The 25,617-nt window shown below is 40.1% G+C and overlaps 1 long non-coding RNA gene across 1 annotated transcript in view; it reads left to right on the forward strand.

Moving 5' to 3' along the window:
- LOC120852647 overlaps positions 1-25,617 on the forward strand; it is a 334,482-nt gene that overhangs the window by 264,246 nt on the left and 44,619 nt on the right. The window contains exon 3 of the long non-coding RNA XR_005718604.1: positions 20,195-20,206. This is a non-coding gene — a long non-coding RNA (uncharacterized LOC120852647). The remainder of the gene's footprint in view (positions 1-20,194; positions 20,207-25,617) is intronic.

The raw sequence follows: 25,617 nt of genomic DNA on the forward strand, positions 1-25,617 counted from the left end.
AGTGAGGTCATTACCCGTTGAGGCTCCCAGCTTTGTGCACAATTTGCAGATATGACCCCCTACCATGCTTTTGCTTGACTAAAATCCAAACTACTGGCTGTCAAAATGGCAGATAACACAGTACACCAGGGTCAACTCTTGCCCCACAGCCTGCTTATGCTGTGGATTCATACCTACTTTCTGACTTGGGAATAATTCCATTATTTTCCCTCAAGCTCAGCCATAGATTAAAGACAATGAGACTTATTTTTTAATATCCACTATTTTCAAGCAGGCTATGCAAAGAAGGCTTTCTGTGAACTTCTCATCTTTCACATAGTTCCAATACAGAACTTGCAGTAGCTTCCTAATGGGTCCCTGATTCCACTTTCATCTCATAAAATCCATCCTCCACCTGGCAGCCAGAGCTATCTTCTTAAACACCCCAACAAAGAGAGGTAATTAATAAAGCTCTCAGAGGCTATTTTCAGAATCTTATATGCTAGCATCGCTCTTCTCTTCTAGGTATGCTTGAGGAAAGAGTCAAGACTACACACTGCACATTAGTGTCATATGCAACCAAGCTGTCAGGCTTGGACTCTCCCAAATCTCTCAGCTTGCTGACTTTCCCTGTCCTTTAAGATCGGAGTTAAAACTTAGCTTATAGTGCTATCCCTGCACTAGCTTTTGAGAATCTCAGGGCAGGGGTCCCAAGCCTCTGGGATCTAATGCCTAATGACCTGTTGTGGAGCCAATGTAATAATAACAGAAATAAGTTCAGTTCAGTCACTCAGTCGTGTCCAACTCTTTGTGAACCCATTGATTGCAGCTTCCCAGGCTTCCCTGTCCATTACCAACTCCCAGAGCTTGCTCAAACTCATGTCCATAGAGTTGGAACAGAAATAAAATGCACAATAAATGTAATGAGCTTGAATCATTCCAAAATCACCCATCTCACCTTGGTCCATGGAAAATGATCTTCCATGAAACTGGTTCCTGGTGCAAGAAAGGCTGGGGACCACTGTCTTAGAGAACTTATTTTCCTCATCAGCATCTCAGGGTCCACATTCCTGCACCTGCTGAGTTCCCAAGCTCTTTCATCTTACCTCCTGAACGTATTCTCCCTCCTCTGTCCTCGGGACTTGGTAGGATCCCACCCCAAGCCTGTAATTCTGTAGCCTATCACTGGAAAGTCATTTAAAGGGCACAGCATTGAAAAGATGAGAGTGCCCCTAACCTCCCTATGCTGCTGTGGCTAAGTCGCTTCAGTCGTGTCCAACTCTGTGCGACCCCATAGACAGCACCCCACCACGCTCCCCCGTCCCTGGATTCTCCAGGCAAGAATACTGGAGTGGGTTGCCACTTCCTTCTCAAATGCACACACGCATGCTAAGTCGCTTCAGTTGTGTCCAACTCTGTGCAACCCTATGGACAGCAGCCCACCAGGCTCCTCCATCCACAGGATTCTCTAGGCAAGAATACTGGTGTGGGTTACAATTTCCTTCTCCAACCTACCTATCAGTTCAGTTCAGTTCAGTCACTCAGTTGTGTCCAACTCTTAGCGACCCCATGAATCGCAGCACGCCAGGCCTCCCTTTCCATCACCAACTCCCGGGGTTCACTCAAACTCATGTCCATCAAGTCAGTGATGCCATCCAGCCATCTCATCCTCGGTCATCCCCTTCTCCTCCTGCCCCCAATCCCTCCCAGCATCAAAGTCTTTTCCAATGAGTCAACTCTTCGCGTGAGGTGGCCAAAGTACTGGAGTTTCAGATTCAGTATCATTCCTTCCAAAGAACACCCAGGGCTTATCACCTTTAGAATGGACTGGTTGGATCTCCTTGCAGTCCAAGGGACTCCCAAGAGTCTTCTCCAACACCACAATTCAAAAGCATCTTCAGTGCTCAGCCTTCTTCACAGTCCAATTCTCACATCTATACCTGACCACTGGAAAAACCATAGCTTTAACTAGACGGACCTTTGCTGGCCAAGTAATGTCTCTGCTTTTCAATATGGTTGGTCATAACTTTTCTTAAAACTCAGCAGTGTCCACAGGACTGGAAAAGGTCAGTTTTTATTCTAACCCCAAAGAAAGGCAATGCCAAAGAATGCTCAAACTACCGCACAATTGCACTCATCTCACACGCTAGTAAAGTAATGCTCAAAATTCTCCAAGCCAGGCTTCAGCAATACGTGAACCGTGAACTTCCTGATGTTCAAGCTGGTTTTAGAAAAGGCAGAGGAACCAGAGATCAAATTGCCAACATCCACTGGATCATCGAAAAAGCAGTAAGAGTTCCAGCAAAACATCTATTTCTGCTTTATTGACTATGCCAAAGCCTTTGACTGTGTGGATCACAATAAACTGTGGAAAATTCTGAAAGAGATGGGAATACCAGACCACCTGACCTGCCTCTTGAGAAACCTATATACAGGTCAGGAAGCAATAGTTAGAACTGGACATGAACAACAGACTGGTTCCAAATAGGAAAAGGGGTACATCAAGGCTGTATATTGTCACCCTGCTCATTTAACTTACATGCAGAGCATGTGGAGAAGGCAATGGCAACCCACTCTGTACTCTTGCCTGCAAAACCCCATGGATGGAGGAGCCTGGTAGGCTGCAATCCATAGGGTTGCTAAGAGTCAGACATGACTGAGTGACTTCACTTTCATTTTTCACTTTCATGCATTGGAGAAGGAAATGGCAACCCACTCCAGTGTTCTTGCCTGGAGAATTCCAGTGATGGGAGAGCCTGGTGGGCTTCCGTCTATGGGGTCGCACAGAGTCAGACACGACTGAAGCGACTTAGCAGCAGCTGTAGAGCACACCGTGAGAAACGCTGGGCTGGAAGCACAAGCTGGAATCAAGATTGCTGGGAGAAATATCAATCACCTCAAATATGCAGATGACACCACCCTTATGGCAGAAAGTGAAGAGAAACTAAAAAGCCTCTTGATGAAAGTGAAAGAGGAGAGTGAAAAAGTTGGCTTAAAGCTCAGCATTCAGAAAACGAAGATCATGGCATCTGGTCCCATCACTTCATGGGAAATAGATGGGGAAACAGTGGAAACAGTGTCAGACTTTATTTTGGGGGGCTCCAAAATCACTGCAGATGGTGATTGCAGCCATGAAGTTAAAAGACGCTTACTCCTTGGAAGAAAAATCTCCCTATATTATAGATTTTTTTAAAAAAAGCACCGTTTATTTCTGAAATGTCACAAGTTACTGAAATAAAAAGGTTTATCAAATTTTCATCTTGGCAAACTAAGAATGTGTTACTGAACATTAAACCTCTCTGTCTCTCAATATCTCAGAATGTTGATACTGAGTAATGCACCAAGTCAGTGTTACATGTAGAGGATAATCCTGAAGGCTTACACCAGTTGGAAAGTTGAGCTGGAATATTCATGTCCCTTCTTCACAAGATAGCCTGGCCAATAATTTTAATCTAAATAATCAACATTAATAGCAGGTATCTCTGTTCTCAGGGTCCCTCAGCTACCCTCCCTCACAGAACGACTGTCCTGGTCACCTCACCCTGCACTTACTGCATCTTAGTTCTGCCCCATGGTCAGGCCTCCAGCTCCTCCACTGAACCCCTTACACTCCTCCTGGAGCCACTGCTCATTCCAAACACTCAGAACTATCATTAACTCTAGCAAACCATTTATCCATCTCAGAGCAAGTCTAGATTATGCTCAGAAGCACAAGTTTTCAATATCAAAGACTCCCATTACTTTGCATCCCAAAATATAACCAGGCTCTCCCTGAGAAGAATCCCACCCTCAACTGCCAACAAACAATAGCAACAACAACAAAAACATTTTTTCTTTCCTATGATGGCAACTCAGTTGGAACCCCACAGTTAACATAAATATCATTTTAAGCTGAAGACATTTGAGGTTCAACAGATAAGAAAAAAAAGTCTTCTCTGAATTTCCCTTTTCTGACTAAAGGCAGCAGCTTCTGAGAAATGAGGCTGCCATAATTACCTTTTTAGGGTGGCTTTCCTCCTAAGAGGAAGAAGAACCTACCAAGAAATCCATCCTCTGGGGAGTTTTATAACCTGAAGAAGATGGAGAAACCACTCATATCTGCATAGACAAATATCATTGCAAACTTTCTCATCTCTTAGTTGCTCTTGAAAGAATTCATTTCTCTTTCCTAAAGATATCTGTTCTTCCCATAAAAGCCTTTCTGCCCCCGTCCCTTTCCCCTATGAAATTTCTTCTGCTAACTTTAACTAAAGAGCTAGTTCTTTTGCAAGCTCCTTTTTTCTCCTGTTTACCTGTTGTTAATCAGTTTAATTTGAATACTTCAGTCACTAAATTTACAATGGTAGAGGATAAGTTTTATCACATACAGCTAATACCAACTTCCATATTTGGAAGCCATAGCTTTCTGTTTTTTTTTTTTGCAAGATATATTGTTTTTATTTGCTTTGTTTTAACCAGCCTTATTGAAGTATAATTTACATAAAATAACTGCACACATTTAAGTTATACAGTTTGATGAGTTTTGATAGATGCGTACGTTCATCAATCTACCAATATATTCAAAGTATAGAGCATTTCCATAAGCCCCCAAATATTCCTCAACCATTTAGCAACCAATCTCTTCCTCAAATTCTAGTTCCCCAGCAAACACTGACCTTTTGGTCAATATAATTTTCTATTCTCCTAATTTCTTTGAATCTGCCTGCCAATGCTGGAGACATAAGAGGGTTCAATCCCTGGGTCAGGAAGCTCCCTGGAGGAGGAAATGGCAACCCATTCCAGTATTCTTGCCTGGAGAATCCCACGGACAGAGGAGCCTGGCAGGCTACAGTCCATGGGATCGCAAAGAGCTGAACATGACTGAAGCAACTTAGCACACACACATGAATATCTTTGTTTGCTTTAAGTATCAGGTTAGTGATAACCTCAAGTGAGTCTGGAAATACTCTACTCTCTGCAAATCAGTTTTCTTTTAAACCTAATATTAACTTGTAGATGGGACCTGCCTGGTTGTTTAGTGGCTAAGATTCCACTCTCCCAATGCAGAGGTCTCGGGTTAGATCCCTGGCCAGGCAACTGTCCCACATGCTGCAACTAAGACATGGTGCAGGCAAATAAATAAATATTTTTAAAATATATATTAACTTTTAGCTGTCACTTAGCACATGTCACATAATAGATTTGGCCCCAGAAAACATTAATTACCAACCTCAAAATAAAACCAAAAATGCCTCCGAGGGCCCCCATTCCCCCAAACACCTATACAGTTAGCAGTATTTAATTTGGCTCTTTTGGACAGTTCTTCCTTGATCTTATCACACTGTGACCTCCTTGTAGGTGGGGCCTTTTGCTTATTCACTGGTCTAAATCCAGCACTAGTAAAGAAGAGACAATGTTTGCTGAAATGAATTGATCAGGATGTTGGTTGTAAATTTAATCTTGGCAGTAGAATGAGTCCTATGATAGTCATTTTTAGACATTTTATGAATGCACTAAAAGAGGCAATCACCTTAAAAGTAGTATTTACTGATCATATAATGCCGTTTAACTACAACTCGGGCTTCTCTTGAGGCTCAGCTGGTAAAGAATCGGCTGCAATGTGGGAGACCTGGGTTCGAACCCTGGGTTGGGAAGATCCCCTGGAGAAGGGAACAGCTACCCACTCCAGTATTCTGGCCTGGAGAATTCCATGGACTGTATAGTTCATGGGGTCACAAAGAGTTGGATGCAACTGAGTGGCTTTCACCTCACTTAAGCTCTATTAACCAGGAACTGCAGGAAACAAAATAATATAAATAGTATGGAAAATGAAGAGCCCATCCCCAGGGCTAAGCTTATGCCCATTCCACAGCTTCTCCACATTACTCAGTATATGGAGAAGGAAGGAATGTTCCTGTAGCTTCTTCAGAAGAATAGACTTTGACAAAGAAAAAGCTTAAATCCCCGTTACCTATTCCTAGCTTACCAAGGTTTAAAAAAAAAAAGAGAGAGAGAAATTTTCAAATTACTTTCCTTGTACCCTCCCTGCAGACTTTATGGTGTCCTTCTACGAAGGCATCTTCCCTCCTCAATTTAGCACTTGGTGAGCTTTTTTACCAGGCTCCCCTGGTGGCTCAGATGGTAAAGAATCTGGCTGCAACGCAGGAGACCCAGATTCAGATTCGATCCCTGGGTCAGGAAGATCCCATGGAAAAGGAAATGGCAACCCACCCCAGGGTTCTTGCCTGGAAAATCTCTTGGACAGAAGAGCCTGGTGGGCTACAGTCCACATGGTCACAAAGAGCCAGACACGACTGAGCTTTTAAAAAATTTTATTAACTGTTATATTCAAAACTAGAGAAATATCATCATAGCTGTTTTTCTAACCTACCTTCATCTCTGCACCAACTGGGTAAGGGACTGAGCCACAAAGAATCTCAAAACGTGTCTTCTCACCTCCTTTGGGACAGAAAGCAGGTCCAAAGGGAAAGGCCTGTAGAATCTGTGTTTCAAATTCTTAGCTCTGTTTTTCAAATCTGTACGTACATCTATGATGCCTCGAGTGAAGCTGAAATGGAAAAATTAGGAGAGACAACTTCTAAGCCTGCCAAAAATCCTTCTGTTCTTTCTACTAAAATCTTGAGATTAATAGTCCATATAATAAGCAATAGATCACACACACACACACACACAAAGATCCATAAAGAAAGACAAAGAAGGAGGCGGGGGGGAAATTATTGCAATACTTGTCCATTTAGCCAAAGGGCTGGAGGGAAAACAGACACTGAATAAAGATTCTTTGAGAAGTTACTGATCTCCCACTGGAGGCTGCAGTTGCTAACTGAGCCGCTCATTCCCAGCACGTCCATCCACTGTGGTAAGAGATGTGGCCGGTTTCCACAGTAAGAGGAGAAATGAAGAGTTCCCCGCAGTTTCTTTTTTACATCTGAGGTATATTTGGTCATTCTAGTCAACTTCTAAAGGCAGTCACTCTTCTTCCACTTAAGACTTGCCACTGTAAAGACCCAAAAGGCTTAAACATGGGAAAACTTCAGGGACTCTTCATGACCTTTCAGAGTCCTTAGTTTTACTCTGTAAAAGTTCCCAAAGTCCACAATGACTAGTGATAAGCAATTATTCAGGTTTAAATAATTTAGCACTAACTGACTCTCTCGTGTTGACTGTGGAAGTCATTTTTCTGAAAGCTCACAATTTGTACTCTCTGGAGAAAGTGGAAGAGAATGCCAAACCCGCTCAGGGACAGGATTTGAATGACTTCACTCTCAGTTCTGCTAGTTGTCTGGTTGATGGTGACTGTAGCCTTAAAGCATTAACACTGCCTTTTGATTTAGACTGTTGTTTTTGTGCTTGTGAAGTTAGTCTCAGATGAATAAAATAGTGAAAATTCCTTTTAATCCATGGTGGCATAGACTAGGATTACTCCTGTGATAATGTTCAGACTTCTTGCCGCAGCATAAAATTACCCTTCACCCACTACTTCCCACCTAACACGCCCAGTTTCACTTCCCCGGAAATAATACCAATGCTTTGGCCACTTGATGCAAACAGCCAACTCATTGGAAAAGACCCTGATGATGCGAAAGACTCAAAGCAAAAAGAGAGGGGAAGCAGAGAATAAAATGATTATATAGCATCACTGACTCAGTGAACATGAATCGGAGCAAACTCCGGGAGTCAGTGGAGGATAGAGGAACCTAGCATGCTAAGTCTACGGGGTTGCAGAGTCCGACACAGCGTAGCCACCGAATGACAACAATAATACTGCATCTAATCGCATCGTATCCTTAAATGTTACCAAACACTCACGTGCCCTTTGGCAACTCCACATCTGTGCAAAGGCTATACCTTCTTCTTGAGATGCTCTGCTCCACTTTTGGCCAGCCTAATTGATTCTTCAAAATAAAACGCTTACACCACCTCTTAGAAAAAGCCTTTTCAGATTTCTTGACAGGGCATTACTGTCTCCCTCTTCTGTGTTTCTGGAGTTGTATACACACCCCTTGATCTTTTATTGTCTGTCTCCCAAAACGGATCTCAACCTTTTTTCAGGACAAGGTTTCCTCAAGCTCAGGACAGTGGCAGGCATAAAGCAAGCACACTCATATTGAATGCATGGTGGGTGACGGTCCCACTGGTGAAATTCTGTTAACAGCTCTCAACACTCATGGCTAAAAGAGGTGCTGTAACATTTATTGCTCTTTTAATGCTTGTAATTAATACATGCTACCTGCCCTGTTTCAAAATGACATTTTTAATGATTCAATTAACTTAAAAAAAAAAAAAAACTGTCCTCCTAATTTACTCCTGCCCCTTTTACTGTTTTAAACTTTGCCTCTCACTTTAACCCAATCCTCTGTGGACAAGTATATCAAGCTCTGAACACAGATCCAATTATCTAGGAGCATAATGGTGTTCACACTGGGGCCCTGAGTGTGATTGCGTGAGGGCCTCAAATACTAGGTGGTATCAGGAGACATCATAAATGCTTGCCTCGTCCAAGAAACTACTAGGACATAATTAAATCTCATTCACAAAGATAAAGCTTCCAAAAGTTTATTGTCAGAAAACAAACGGAGAAGGGATTTTATTTCCAAGTATCTTGGAGGTAGAGGGAAGCCACACTACATGGATTCTCTTCTACAAAATTCTTCCATTCACGCCTAAGTGAACAAAGTCAGGCGTCTCTTCCTATTCAGTTATGCCACAGTTTACCTTTGTGTTGCTGTCTCATTAAAAACTAGCAGAAATGTGCGGGAAGCCCACAATTAGATGAGACAATTGACTGACCTTCAAGGAGTTTGCAGTCAATGAGGAAAGTCAGCATATAATGTAACTAACTCAAGTGTGGGAGGGTGTCATATGGTACACTTAACTGAAGGAAGACTCCAAAGGAGAGTGTATTTAATTTAAACTATTAAGGAAGTCTTCTCATAGACAGTAGCAGTGCTTCAAACCTTGAGGAGAGGAACCTACGTAAGCAGCACCATGAACACAGACACAAGACATGACGTGACATCTTCAATAACTAAGTATTCCAGTGCAATTTCAGCCAAAGTGGGCATATATATGAGAACACTTTTTAAAAAGTTAATTCTGGAAGGATCTTTGGAAGTTAAATACTTGAGAACTTAGAATTTATAAAGCGAAGTTTCCCCATTTTTTTTAACTGTAATTGCTAATTGATTTTGAATAAACCTAATAGCTACTAATAACTAGTCAAGTCAATGGTGGTACACAGACTACATTTAATTGTCCCTTTTTAAATATATGCTCATTAAAGTATCTCTATGACTTTCTAGCATGCTAGAAGGAATATTAAAGGATAAATATGATCCAGTGGGGAAACTCAGTTATATTAGAAGAGAAACCCAACAATAGCATTCTGAAATCTCAAATGGAGTTCTTAGTGTATTTTTTTTTTCCCAAATGGAATTTTCATTATAGTTAAGATGCAAATTCCCTTTGAGGATAAGGTGAGGGACAAAATTCGGTTTGGTTATATATATTTTCAAAGTGTTAATCGCTCAGTCGGATCTGACTCTTTGCAACCCCATCAACTGTAGTCCACCACACTCCTCTATCTGTGGAATTCTCCAGGCAAGAATATTGGAGTGGGTAGCCATTCCCTTTTCTAGGGGATCTTCCTGACCCAGGGATCGAACCTAGGTCTCCTGCATTGGAGAGTTTCAAAGTTCCAGTCCTTGCAGAAAGGAAACTTTCAAAATCAGAACCTGGAAAACTTTATTCTTCAATATATTTTTCCACTCCAGTCCTAAGTTTCCATTCTCCTGTTCCTTGTCTGCTTGAAAGTTGCATAAGGCCATAGTGAAAGATTGGGGCAATTTGCTGTACTGACTGGCAAACACGCAGATTCACACAAAACAACATCGGTCTCTCTCACCATTTAAAGAAGGCTCATTAGAAACCAAATAATTCATGAACTAAGTCCATAAGGAATAATTTGCACTAACTGCACTAAATTAAGCTGATAAATTATATAGATTCAGAGACAAAATCCTTGTTATGTCAATACGGAAGTATTTTCTAATGTTTGAAACGTAAAATTTTACTAGCAGGTACTGACAACTCCACTTTGTGATGTTCTTTCTAAGAGATTAAATGTTAGTCCTCAAAAGTAGTTGTGCAGCTTGGAGGTAACCAGGGCCTTCTACAAGCAAACTGGAAGCATTGCTGTCCCTCGAATCAAAGAAAATGTTACTTCCTAGATTTTGGGAGCTCCCCTGGAATTGAACAGACTCTAGCAAAGCATGTCCAGAGAAGGCAATGGCACCCCACTCCAGTACTCTTGCCTGGAAAATCCCATGGACGGAGGAGCCTGGTAGGCTGCAGTCCATGGGGTCGCTAAGAGTCAGAGACGACTGAGCGACTTCACTTTCACTTTTCACTCTCATGTATTAGAGAAGGAAATGGCAACCCACTCCAGTGTTCTTGCCTGGAGAATCCCAGGGACAGGGAAGCCTGGTGGGCTACCATCTATGGGGTTGCACAGAGTCGGACACGACTGAAGCGACTTAGCAGCAGCAGCAGCAGCAGCAAAGCATGTCAATCAAATTCTTCCATTAGCACTTCAGGAATGGAGTAGTTCCTGGGCTTTTTTTTTTCCAGCCATCACTAGAAAACATTTAGATTCCTCTGTAGGCTCCTAACCAACATAGGATTAACCCCCTGAGATACTCTGAACTTGGGTGGATTTCTGACTCAACAGAGCAGTTGTAGAGTCCCTCCTGAGTTTTGCCCTCCAGTAGCATAGCCACTATTTGAATAACATTTACACCTGCTGTTATGAGTTTCTTTTTGATCACAAAGGTATGAGAATAGTAGCATGACCAGGGAGCACAGTGGAAATAATTTGGGCTCTGGAACCAAGCAGAGCTAACTCTGACATTGTTGGTCTTCTGATTTGGGGCAAGAGAATGATCATTGATCCTTTGTTTACTCATCTGCAAAATAGGGACAAATGACAAGATTTACTATAATTATTCTGAGAGTTAAATTAAATAATGCGTGCAAATAATTACATGCAAATGATAATTATTATTATGACATTATTCCCAGGTTATAGTAATAATATCCACTGACTGATAATCTACTAAATCATCCTAACTGGGTGAAAAAATAAAAATCAACACATCTCATATGTAGGGAGGAGAAAAAGTATTTCCAGGAATGAAGGAGCTGGAAATTGCATTTATCCAGCTTCTGTCTGGTTAGTGAATGAATAAATTCCTTTTTTGGTTGATTATATACATATATATCTATGTATGTATGTAGATATGCATAAAATCTCAGTTTTACTAAAACAATCATTTAATAATCTCCACTGGGTAGGAGATATGTTTCAACACCTAATATCAACACAATTAATATAAGTAAGTATTTGCTAATCAATAAATGTAGATCAGTTTTGTATTATTTCCTACTTCAATTCTACTTGGAAAAAAGATATGAATTTATAACCCAGGATTTTAAAAACTTAACATGTAGACTGGTTTTACTTTGGGAAAAAGCAGGAAGCGGATCACACTCCAGAGAATTAAACATTACTTGACAAAGCAACTTAAGTTCTGGCAGGTACTGAGATTTCAATTTCACCTACTCTCAAGTTCTCAGCAGAACTCTGAGCTAACCCAAGCTGAAAATAAAATTCCAATTCCAATCTGTCATTTTTTTATTATAGTTCAACTTAACGGGCATCATGGAGCTTTAGGGAAGATAGCTGATGAGAATCCTTGAAGATATATACTTTAGAGATGACATTTAGAAGTAAATAAAGACCTTTGAGAAGCTGACTTAATGAAATGTTGTAGTTGCAGCACTGTCATTTAGCTAAAATGTCTTAAAAGACTTGGTTCCCTCCACCCTGAACAAAAAGTCCTTACTCAGCCTCGATTTTAAAAGGTAATGGTAAAAAGTTTTTCAAAATGCCATGGTAAAAGTCATGCAAAATGGTACTTTTTCAAGAAAGTGTGTGTGCAGCAACAAAGAGCCAGTGTGGCCAAAAATAAACAAATAAAAATCTTTCAAGTACTTAGATCTTCTTTATTTCAAAAACACTGTTTTCAGTGGCATCTCATTCCCATGCATTAGCATCAGAGAATGGGAAATTTCCACACAAATTTCCAGAGATTTGAGTCTTACACTTTTAGGATCAGCATATTTTCATTGTAATTTACCCTAGAAGATAGGATCTCCTTTCTCACTGTGAATAGAGTGACAAACACAATTTATTGTTTATTATCATAATACTTGTATTGTAGTCTTAACAGTAGTATATAGTAATACCGGGATACCTTCAAGAAAATCTGACATGGAAAGGACCACTTCCCCCTTCAGTAAAGGATCTCTGGGTTTTAAAATAACTGAGATTTTATTCCTTTTTTTCCTCTTATGTCTAATGGTCCTGGCTAGGTCAGACCTGTGACTCATATATGGCAGCAAATGAAATTAGAATTAGACACACCTCAGTAGTATCTATTTACTTTATGGTTCTCCTATCTCCATGAAGATAATCAATATTTTGTTTGGAAAAGTTTGGGGACTCATCTGAGGTATGCCTGCTGTCAGGAATTACATTTTGTAGCTCCTCTTCCTCAGGCCTGGGACTTCTCATTACACTGGGTTTGTCACATCTCTTGACTCACAACATGCCCTGACTTGACTCTTGGCTATAAAATACTGTGGGTTACACCATGATCAGCAGCCCGTGGAGAGAGAGACTTATCGTCTAACTGTAACAGGTCGCTCAGAGGTGAGAGCAGGCAGTGTCAGTAATGGCCAACAGAGCGACAGCAAGCGCGGCAGCAATTACTGTGTCCAGAGAAGCACCTGGAACAGAGAAGCCACGAGGTCCAGGGAGCTGATTTCCACTGCGGCTCCCTCCCTCCCAGCCACCTACCTCCAGGGGATTCTAGAGGAAAGCAGAGAAGGATACTGCCGAGGTGCTGCCGCTTGACACAGGAGAACATCAGTGGAGCTGACCCAGAGAAAACTGTGTACACTATCATGCCCAAGAGCCACCAACAGGTAGACTTGAGGCCGCAGGAACACATGCCTCTCTCTTGTTATTTCCCCCAGCCTTCTGAAACTTTCATGACCATTCTGTCTTTGTCAGAATAATCTAGCCTAGTGTTTGAGGCCTAGGTTTTTTGTCTGCTTTCTGCCTCTGATTCTCAGTGAACTCTACGTACGTGTGCTCAGTGGCTCAGTTGTGTCCGATTCTTTGTGACCGAATGGACTGTGGCCCATCTACTGTCCATAAGATTTTTCAGGCAAGAATACTAGGGTCTGTTGCCATTTCCTTCTCCAGGGGTATCAATGAAGTCTAAAAACAGGTAAATAAGCTTTATAACATTATTTAGAATGAGTCTGTTGACACTGTATGAGGAATAGGGAATGCTTTGATTCTAGCCTAGCATCTTAATTCACAGACCACATGGCATCTGTTTTTAACTACTAAGGACAAATTAGGATTCGGAAGAAAAGGGGAAACAGAGTCAAGACCAAGTTAAACCAACTTGTCTTCTCCTAAAAAGATGCCAGTACTAAAATTTCACCAGGATTCTGAGTCATGAATAACATCTATTATATCGTTTTCAGAAATTACAACAGTCTATATTTTATAAAAAATACCTAGGACTTTGAAAACATTTAACTTTGAAAAATCAGAGAAAAAGCAGTTAGGGGACTGACAGCTCTCTAGGCATTTCTTGGCCTCTTTAAGTATTACAGATTCAATTTTCAGACCAATAAGCCATCACTGCAGCTTGATGATCTCTCTAGGGTCCCATCTTCTATAATAGGGATGCTCACATTTGCTATATAGTTGTGTAACTATCATAAGATTAATTAAAAATAGGTGCAATTTTTAAAATACATTTGAACTGAATTGTATAAGCTTCTGACATAGAACATTTAAACATTACCTGATTTCATTAAAATAGCTGGTGGGTATAGTATAAAAAGAGACTTCAGTATATGGCATTTCAGGTTTATGTACATTTGAGAATGGATAATTGTTTCAGGAAACATTTGTCCTAAACTACTGACCCAGTAATAAAGTCATCACAGGAAGCATCAATAAAAACTCAAGTGAACATCTATTACACTCAAAGATATGTTGCTCAGCATTGGGTAAATGAAAAGGTATGGAAGCAATCTCTAAATTAATCTCTAAATTAAACCTTATAAAGTAAGTTGTAATTCAAATATAAGTTACCATCAATGCTAAATAATGATTCTCAGCTACGAGATAATCTTGAAGACCTTTAAATTTTGGAGTCACAAATTTAGAAGAGAATTTAGACTCCAACATTTCCTTTAAAAGTAAAGAAACTAATTTGCATTATTAGAGAAATGCAAATCAAAACTACAATGAGGTACTACCTCACACCAGTCAGAATGGCCATCATCAAAACATCTATAAACAATAAATGCTGGAGAGGATGTGGAGAAAGGGGAATGCTCTTGCACTGCTGGAATATAAATGAATACGGCCACTGTGAAGAACACTGTGGAGGTTCCTCGAAAAACTAGGAATAAAACTATCATATGACCCAGCATTCCAATACTGGGCATAAACCATGAGAAAACCACAATTCTAAAAGTTGCATGTATCCCAATGTTTATTGCAGCAATATTTAAAATAGGCAGGACTTGGGAGTAACCTAGATGTCCACTGACATGAATGGATAAAGAAGTTTTGGTACATATATTCAATGAAATATTAGCCATAAAAGATGGAATTCCAGCTGAGTTACTTCAAATCTGAAAAGATGACTCTGTTAAAGTGCTGCACTCAGTATACCAGCAAATTTGGAAAACTTAGGACTGGTCACAGGACTGGAAAGGTCAGTACACAACTGCACTCATTTCACATGCTTCCAAGGTAATACTCAAAATCCTACAAGCTAGGCTTCAACAGTATGTGAACAAAGAAGCTTCAGATGTACAACCTGGATTTAGAAAAGGCAGAGAAACAAGACATCAAGCTGCCAACATCCACGCAATCATTTGAAAAGACCCTGATGCTGGGAAAGATTGAGGGCAGGAGGAGAAGGGGACGACAAAGGATAAGATGATTGGATGGCATCACCGACTCAATGGACATGGGTTCGGGTGGACTCCGGGAGTTGGTGATGGACAGGGAGGCCTGGCGTGCTGTGGTTCATAGGGTCACAAAGAGTCAGACATGACTGAGCAACTGAACTGAATGTGATCATAGAAAAGCAAGGGAATACCAGAAAAACCACTACTTCTGCTTCATTGACTACACTAATGCCTGTGACTTTGTAGATCATAACAAACTGTGGGGAAAAAAAAAAAGAAATGGGAATACTAAACCACTTTACCTATCTCCTGAGAAACCTGTATGCAGTTCAAGAAGCAACAGTTAGAATCTAACATGGAAAAACAGACTGGCTCAAAATTGGGACAGGAGTATGTCAAGGCTGTACACTGTCACCCTGCTTATTCAATTCATATGTAGAGTACATTATTTGCAATGCCAGGCTGGAAGAAGCTCAAATTGGAATCCAGATCGCCAGGAGAAATATCAATAACCTCAGATATGCAGATGACACCACCCTAACAGCAGAACGCAAAAAGAACCTAAAGAGCCTCTTGATGAAGGTGAAAGAGGACAGTGAAAAAGCTGGTCTAAAATTCAACATTCAAAGAACTAAGATCATGGCATCCAGTCCCATCACTTCATGGCCAAGTTTTGGGGAAACAAGGGTAACAGTGACAGACTTTATTTTCCTGAGCCCCAAGATCCCTGTGGATGGTGACTGCACTCATGAAATTGAAAGATGCCTGCTGCTTGGAAGAAAAGCTATGACCAACCTAGACAGCATATTAAAAAGTAGAGACATACTTTGCTGACAAAGCTATGGTTTTTCCAGTAGTCATACACCAATGTGAGAATTAGACCATAAAGGAGGCTGAGCACCAAAGAACTGATGCTTTCGAACTGTGGTGCTGAAGGAGACTCTTGAGAGTCCCTTGGACAGCAAGGAGATCCAACCAATCAATCCTAAAGGAAATATACCCTAAATATTCATTGGAAGGACTGATGCTGAAGCTCTAATACTTTGTCCACCTGATGCAAAGAGCTGACTCACTGGAAAAGACCCTGATGCTGGGAAAAACTGAGGGCAAGAGAAGGAGACGACAGAGAATGAGATGGCTGGATGGCATCATCAATTCAATGGACATGAGTTTGAGCAAACTCCAGGAGGTAGTGAAGGACGGGGAAGCCTGATATGCGGCAGTCCATGGGGTCACAAAGAGTCAGACATGACTAAGTGACTGAACAACGATAACATAAAAAGGAATGAATCTGAATCAGTTCTAGTGAGGTGGATGAACCCAGAGCCTGTTTTATAGGGTGAAGTAAGTCAAAAGGAGAAAAACAAAAACCAGTATATTAAAGCCTATATCTTTTCAGCCTATAAGCTGGAAACCAGTTAAGGTAAGAAGTGAAAGCCATTTCCCATTTTACTCCTCCCACCCCGCCCTCTTAGTTTTACTCCCAACCAAAATTCCCCCCTCCTCTCCTAAACAGAAAATTGTCTCATGTATATCCACAGGCACAAACAGCTAAAGAGGGTGATTTTATTCCTTCCATTATCTCTACTCACTCTGGTCCTAAGCCAGACCAAATACTGCCAAACATATTGCTAGCATATTCAATACAGTGGGGGGTTTTAAAAGATATATGATAATATTTATGAATCAGAACTAATAATCTAGTTTGGAGGACAAAATCTTTACTTTCAAAGAAGGTTTACATAAAAATAATTGAACTAGTATTAATATGTCAGGTTTGGGGGTCTGAAAAAATCCTCATTTTTTTTTTTTAATTTTCAAATAAAAAAATCTTAAAAATATGAGAAACAACCCTGGAAAATTTAAGTGGACTGTCCAATGTTATTTAACTAGTATATAATGATTCTGGGACTATAGCCTGAGTGTCTCTTCTATGAGCATAAGACCATGTTAAGATACTTTTAATGAAATCAATGTATTAACTCATACAAATAAAAATCATCTGAAGATTAAACTAGAGACCAGTAACAGGAAGAAAAGTTAGCAAAGTGACTGTTGAAACAAATTTAACTATAAAAACAAACAGTCTCTAGAAACCTCCACAGATAAGACTGGAGCTGTTCATTTTATAGTGGCATATATTTTTTAAAAGAAAAGAAAAAAAAAAGATCTATTTCTTCTAACACTCTAACAAGATAAAATTCTGTTTACTCTTGCTATAATGCCTAAAGCTTTTACTGTCTGGTAGTTCCTGATTCAATAATTAGTAAGCAGTAAACAAGAAAGATTTAAAGTTGCCTAATAAAAGTTTCCTTATAGCAGGCACTAAAAGTATCAAGAAGCTGTAACTAGGGAAAATGGTTTTTAAATAGTCTATAAGCAAAAGCATTTGATGAGGTGAAAAAACTACATGAAAAGCATTTTAAGGCAAGGATTTTTATAAATGTAATTACTGTATTTCCTTTGCTTAGAACAATGTATTGCACATAGTAGGAACTCATTAGATATCTGTTAAATTAATTCCAGGAAATTGTTATTAGCAACAAAACTCTTTTATAAATAAATATATTGTCACTTGATGTTGTCTCTGGGCAATTTTTCTGGGCCAAAACCTAACTTCTGAGCCCTCAATTACATCCTTTTTGTCCAAGTAAACAACAGAATACAAAACTTATTAGTAACACTGACAAAAATGGTTTTATCATTTGTGGGAAGACACTGCCCTCAATTAACCAAAGTCAAGTTCCTATATACATGTAAGATACAATTCCAGTTGCGTCCTTTGTTTACTGAATAACTCTAATCTTCAGGGCTTTTTAATCTGAGAATTAAGAATTTTATCTCCTAAATTTCTTTGACACTTTTTAAGATAGAAAAAAAATACATTGTAATTACACTATAATGTATAGTTCTTTTATAATGTTCTAATTTCAATCCTAAAGGAAATCAGTCCTGAATATTCATTCATTGGAAGGACTGATGCTGAAGCTGAAACTCCAACATTTTGGCCACCTAATGTGAACAACTGACTTACTGGAAAAGACGCTGATGCTGGGAAAGATTGAAGGCAGCAGGAGAAGGGGACAACAAGGATGAGATGGTTCAATGGCATCACTGACTCGATGGACATGAGTCTGAGCAAGCTCCAGAGGTTGGTGATGGACAGGGAAGCCTGGCGTGCTGCAGTTCATAGGGTCGCAATGAGTTGGACATGACTGAGAAAATAAACTGAACTGAAATGTAGGGCTATTTCCATGGACAATTTATACCTATGTAACTCTAACTCCCTTCATGTCTAAATCCCGTAGCCTTTGATAGTAAGTGGGACAAACATCACCATCTTAGTTATCCAAAGCTTAGAGGTAAAAATTTCCAAAACATGCAAGCTATAGAAGTTGAGTATACAATCAATAATCACCTACTGTGTGGTTGACAACACAACATGAAAACATGATTTCACAGCTTCCACTAAAGCCCAAATATAATCACTCTGGAAAACAATGTCACAGGCCTGGTCTACTCTGAGCTCCAGATAAATACAACCAGAATAAAAAATGTCAGTGTGGTCAGCACTGAATCTGGATGATTTACAAGAAAGAAAAATGAAAAAGAAGAAAAAATAAAACAAAGAAAAATTATCACTGGATCACCTCGAGTCTGCCATCATAGATAGGGAACTAGGTAAGACTTAGATGAGATGCCCTCAGTCTTCTTTCACGTGGATCTAGTTCTTTACCCTTATTTTAATCCTTCTTTACATATACAGTTACATATACATAGACATTCTGCAGTTACTTAGGGGTTTCCCCAAATAAGAGCTGATGGGCTTCCCTTGTGGCTCAGCTGCTGAAGAATCAGCTGCAATGCAGGAGACCTGGGTTTGATCCCAGGGTTTGGAAGATCCCCTGGAGAAGGGAAAGGCTACCCACTCCAGTATTCTGGCCTGGAGAATTCCATAGATTGTATAGTCCATGGAGTTGCAAAGAGTCAGACACGACTGAGTGACTTTCACTTTCATTAATGGCTGATAGATGAGTTCTGAGAGCCTCCATGCTCTGATATTCTTAGTTCTGTGAATTTCTGAATGGTAGGTGATGTAACTATCATAGCAATGACTAATATTTCTTTGCTACATCCCAGACCTGATGCTGGGAAAGATTGAGGACAGGAGGAGAAGGGTGCGGCAGAGGATGAGATGGTTGGATGGCATCACCGACTCAATGGACATGAGTTTGAGCAAGTTCCAGGAGATATTGAGGACATGGAAGTGTGGCATGCTGCAGTCAATGGGGCCAAAGAGGTGGACACAACGTAGCAACTGAATAACAACAACAAAGGCATTATGCTAAGCACTTTCTTTTAATCTTTAATAACCCAAGGACATAGCTGCTACTATCACTCCTATTTTATTAATGATGAAAGTGAAAGAGGAGAGTGAAAAAGTTGGCTTAAAGCTCAACTTTCAGAAAACTAGGATCATGGCACCCAATCCCATCACTTTATGACAAATAGATGGGGAAACAGTGGAAACAGTGTCAGACTTTCATTTTTGGGGGCTGCAAAATCACTGCAGATGGTAATTACAGCCATGAAACTAAAAGACGCTTACTCCTTGGAAGGAAAGTTATGACCAACCTAGACAGCATATTAAAAAGCAGAGATATAACTTTGTCATCAAAGGTCTAGTCAAGGCTATGGTTTTTCAGTAGTCATGTATGGATGTGAGAGTTGGACTATAAAGAAAGCTGAGCACAGAAGACTTGATGCTTTTGAATTGTGGTGTTGGAGAAGCCTCTTCAGAGTCCCTTGGACAGAAAGGAGGTCCAACCAGTCCATTCTAAAGGAGATCAGTCCTGAATATTCATTGGAAGGACTGATGCTGAAGCTGAAAGTCCAATACTTTGGCCACCTGATGCGAAGAGCTGACTCATTTGAAAAGACCCTGATGCTGGGAAAGATTGAGGGCAGGAGGAGAAGGGGACAAAAGAAGATGAGATGGCTGAATGGTGTCACCAACTCTATGAACATGAGTTTGAGTAAACTCCAGGAGTTGGTGATGGACAGGGAGGCCTGGCATGCTGAGGAAGTTTTATCACTTTTCTAAGGTTCACCGTGAGCAAGTATAGAGGTGAGACAAGAACTTAGGCAGTCAGCTCTCAAAGTACACATTCTTAACCAACTCCCTTCTGCCAACCAGGACACTATTTAGAGGATTAATGAAACAGGCTTAGAGGTCAGATACATTCAAGGACTTACTGAGTTTTTATATGAGCTGGCATGATCTTCTTTTTGATGATCTTTAAAACAAAAGGAAAGGGGGAGTCAAATAGAGAAATTAGAATGGTTTTCTTCATGTGATTTAATAAAAGCTGCTTTCCTAGCTCTCCTCTATCTGCTTTCTGAGCACAGAAATAAAAGTAGGAAGAAATGGGGAGGAAACCATTGAGTGGGGGAACATTCTCCAGAGCATAAAGTACACCCAACTTCATCCTTCAAGTCACCTGCAATAATGAGCAGTTTAAAAATAAAAAACATATATATGTATATTGGCTTCCCAGGTGGCCCTAGTGGTAAAAAATTCTGCCTACAGGAGACACAAGAGATGCAGGTTTGATCCCTGGGTCAGGAAGATCCCCTGGAGGAGGAAGGGGCAACCCATCCCAGTATTTTTGCCTGGAAAATTCCATGGACAGAGAAATATAGCTGGCTGCAGTCCACAGGGCCACAGAGTTGGACATGACTGAGCAACTGAGCACATATGTGTGTGTGTGTGTGTATATATATACACATTTATATGTGTGTATATATATACACATTTATATGTGTGTATATATATGTGTGTGTGTGTGTATGTGTGTGTGTGTTCAGTATCTTCCACTTTTGTGCATTTTGCTTTTCAGGTTTATTAAAAATAGCACTCAGATGATTCCTGAGATTTTGTACCTCTAACAAGTGCTCAAGTGATATAGCAGATGCAGATACACGGACCACACTTTAAGCAGCAGAGGTAGACAACAATCCCTGCCTGTAGCACCAAGGTATTCAGTTCAATGCAGCTGGAGTCAATGTGCATTAATCCTTTATATGCCAAGAACTACTACCCTAAAAGAACGACCTCATGATATCTTTACAATATAATATTCCTCAGAGAGGCATCATATCCACATATGTGACTCACCAGCTATTTTGCCTTTGCCAGCTATTAACCTTTAAGCCTGTTTATCAATCTAAAAGATGGGAGCAATAATGCCTAACTGAAAGAGTACTGGAGAGGATGAAAGAGATCATGCTAGTGTAGTGCCTACTACATAAAAGCTGGGAGCCATAATGAGGAGCTTTTTTTAACCATTATTAGGAGTTGAGGAAATGAGTATTTCTTTTTAAATTTTAATAATTAAACTTAATGAACTAGCAGACACAGAAGGGAAGAAGAGGGTCAGGTGAATTGAGAAAGTAGCCTTGACATGTACACACTATCATGTGTGAAATAGACAACTGGTGGGGAGCTGCTGGGTAACAGGGGGTCCAGTCTGGTGTTCTGAGACCACCTAGAGGGGTGGCATGGGAAGGAGGAGAGGTTCAAGAGGGAGGGGATATATATATATATATATATATAAAAGTCATGACGATTCCCCTAGTGGTTCAGTGGTAAAGGATCCGCCTACCAACGCAGGAGACTTGGGTTCGATCCCTGGGTCAGGAAGATCTCCTGCAGTAGGAAACGGCAACCCACTCTAGTGTTCTTGCCTGGCAAATCCCATAGACAGAGGAGCCTGGTGGGCTGCAGTCAATCCACAGGGTCGCAACAGAGTAAGACAGGACTTAACGACTAAGCCACAATGAGGCATTTCGAGGATCTCCCATACCTGGGATGGTGGTCCACCACAAAACCCAATCAGAAAACACAAGGATATAACCGTCTTCTCATGTGGCTTCCCAGGTGGCACAATGGGTAAAGAATCCACCTGCCAGTGCAGGAGACACTATCCCTGGGTCAGGAAGATCACCTGGAGTAGGAAATGACAACCCACTCTAGTAGTCTTGTCTGAAAAATTTGTTGGACAAAGGAGCCTAGCAGGCCACAGACCCCGGGGTCACATGGAGTCAGAGATGACTGAGCCCATGGCATGTGTACAGACACACACACACACAAAGACTGATTTGCATTGCTGTAAGGCAACACAACATTGTAAAGCAATTACTTCCCAAAAACAAAAATTAAAAAAAAAATTAAACTAAAAAAATTAAACTCTATCTTTTCTAGTCATAAGAGGCAATATCAGTAAGAAAAGTAAACCTCAGTAGGAATTTGAGAGTTGAGTCATTTTTAAAGCACTGGTGAAGGACAAGTTCCAGCACGAGCACATGGTCAGAGGCTCCCATCAGTAATTAAGGACTGCTCGCAATCAGCAGTGTGCGTCTGCATTATGTAAGACATGCCGATTTCTGGAGGAAGTCAACCCCTATCTCTCCCTTGCTAATAAGAAACCGGGAGGCACAAGAAACAACCCCAGATGGTACATGTTTGTGGTAATGAATGAGGTATTTTAATGGTGTGAGTTAAGTTTTACTTTGTGTTTTTAATGAGGGACTCACTGCCTGTGACATTTTAATTGTAAACTAGATTGCCCCATGAGGTCTTAGACTATTTTATGTTAAACATAAAGTTTTGTAAACTTGTATGGGTGATAATATTCATCCCCTGAAGCACAAGGAGATATAAAAATACTTCAAAATGAGCCATAAATACATAACATAATCCCAAAAGTTTAATAATACTAACCCATATGTCATTTCACCAAATGATTCCTTCATCCACCTGCATGAAGCTATTTTCAATTGAGAAGATTCAAAGTCGGTTTCAAAAATATGAGAGTTATTTTCCTGAAATTCTAAGTGAAAATAACCAAGCAGGAAGTGGGATGAGATGATTTAACATTCTTTTGACAGACAACTGTGGATGGATAGGTAAGTCATTTACCTCAATCTCTTTTCTTTGATTACCTGAAAAGTAACATTACTTTGAGATGACTTGTTTAATAAGATTCAGTCTTTCTCTCCCAAGAATCATTCCAATTTTAAAATTCTCATTTTCTGTTTGGTAGAACATTGCCTTACAAATGAAGACTTGGGGAAAGAAAGTCAGCAGATTGTGAAAAATAAAGACACATCTTTAGATATACTGAGTCACTTGTACTCCATACCAAGGAAGGGGAATTAGTTTCTACTACCTAAATATGGTTGTTTAAACTTGGGCAAGTCAATGAGTCCCTAGACCTCACTTTCCTTGTCTGCCAAGAGTCTTCAAAATCTCTTTGAGGATATCGTATATGCAGTAGCACCTGCTGCACTTTTTAAAAATTCGTATTTTCTGGGTCACATCAACTCTTCCTGAACCAGGTTCCAAGGATTACATTTTTCTTGACAAATTTCTCAGGTGATTCTTATGTTCAAAAGTATGAGAACTACTGGACTAGTTTAGCTCCAAGGTCTTCCAGCTTCAATATTCTTTGCTCTGGAATATACATCCAACTTGAACTGCAACTCTTGTTAAATCCAAACCCCACCCACTCCACCATTTCCCTATGATATTATACACAGTATTTCAGTCTTCACTAAGGACTTGAGTTCTGTCATCCATTTGGCAACTATTAATTGTTGCTCTTCTGTACCCTATCTGAACTAGGCCATGTGACGGACGTTAGGGGAAGCAAATGAGAGAGAGTACAGGCAACCAGAAAGAGACTAGAAAATGATTAACATTAATAAACCCAAGACTTCTTGAATTTATAATCAAATAAATCCTACCTACACTGAAGTATTGGAGATAAACAAGAAGCTAAAAGCAAGATGTATCAAAGTGAGTCTAATATGATCTTATTTTTGGAACACAGAACCAAAAAGTCTATATAGGGAGATGTACCTGTGTGCAAAGTCTAAATAGGTGCATTGATGATTTGTATATAACATAAGCAAGAGAATAAAAGTAACTACATTTCCTAAAAGGCTGGGAGCTAGAGATGATTTGATAGAAAAAGGGAGAAAGAAACAAGAAAAAAAGAATAGGTTAGATACAGCAATTATATATATGTAGTAAATTACAAATCTATTTATAAAGCAGCACAGGAACCAGAGATCAAATTACCAGCATCCTCTGGATCACAGAAAACCCAAGAGAATTTCAGAAAAACATCTACTTCTGCTTTACTGACTATGCCAAAGCTTTTGACTGTGTGGATCACAACAAACTGTGGAAAATTTTTAAAGAGATGGGAATAGCAGGCCTCCTGAGAAATCTGTTTGCAGGTCAAGAAGCAACAGTTAGAACCAGACACGGAACAACAGACTGGTTCCAAATTGGGAAGGAATAAGTTAAGGCTGTATACTGTCACCCTGCTTACTTAATTTATATTCAGAGTACATCATGCAAAATGCCAGATTGGATGAAAAGCACAAGCTGGAATCAAGATTGCTGGAAGAATTATCAATAACTTCAGATATGTAGATGACATCACCCTTATGGCAGAAAGCAAAGAGGAACTAACATGTCTCTTGATGAAGGTGAAAGAGGAGAGTGAAAAAGCTGGCTTAAAATACAGCATTCAAAAAGCAAAAACCATAGCATCCAGTCCCATCACTTCATGGCAAATAGATGGGGAAATAATGGAAACAGTGACAGACTTTATTTTCTTGAGCTCCAAAATCACTGCAGATGGTGACTGCAGCCATGAAATTAAAAGACACTTACTCCTTGGAAGAAAAGCTATGACCAACTTAGACAGCATATTAGAAAGCAGAGACATTACTTTGTCAACAAAGGTCCATCTTGTCAAAGCTATGGTTTTTCCAGTAGTTATGTATGGGTGTGAGAGCTGGACTGTGAAGAAAGCTGAGCGCCAAAGAATTGATGCTTTTGAACTGTGGTGTTGGAGAAGACTCTCGAGAGTCCCTTGGACTGCAAGGAGATCCAACCAGTCCATTGTGAAGATCAGCCCTGGGATTTCTTTGGAAGGAATGATTCTAAAGCTGAAACTCCAGTACTTTGGCCACCTCTTGCGAAGAGTTGACTCATTGGAAAAGACTCTGATGCTGGGAGGGATTGGGGGCAGGAGGAGAAGGGGATGACCGAGGATGAGATGGCTGAATGGCATCACTGACTCGATGGACGCTGAGTCAGAGTGAACTCCGGGAGTTGGTGATGGACACAGAGGCCTGGCGTGCTGCGATTCATGGGGTTGCAAAGAGTCGGCCACGACTGAGAGACTGAACTGAACTGAGAATAAATTTGAATACTAAACATTAAATAAGCCAAAAATTATACAAATAACACAGTCTTACATGCTTAAAATATATCACATAAAACTGGCTATCTGCACCATTCTTCTGAATACTATGGCTCTATCCTAATTAAAAATTTTCTAATTTAAAATCTAGAAATTGGGAGTTCTTTATAAAGAAGGAACTTTGGCTCTGTTCAAAGCAGAATATCACTCTCACTACAGTATCACTACAAATAATTGATATGCTTTGGACTAACTCTGCCAAAAATTATCTGCATAAAATTCTAAGTTC

Source organism: Oryx dammah, unplaced genomic scaffold (genome assembly GCF_014754425.2).
Source record: "Oryx dammah isolate SB20612 unplaced genomic scaffold, SCBI_Odam_1.1 HiC_scaffold_26, whole genome shotgun sequence".
In the NCBI taxonomy this organism is placed as follows: Eukaryota; Metazoa; Chordata; class Mammalia; order Artiodactyla; family Bovidae; genus Oryx; species Oryx dammah.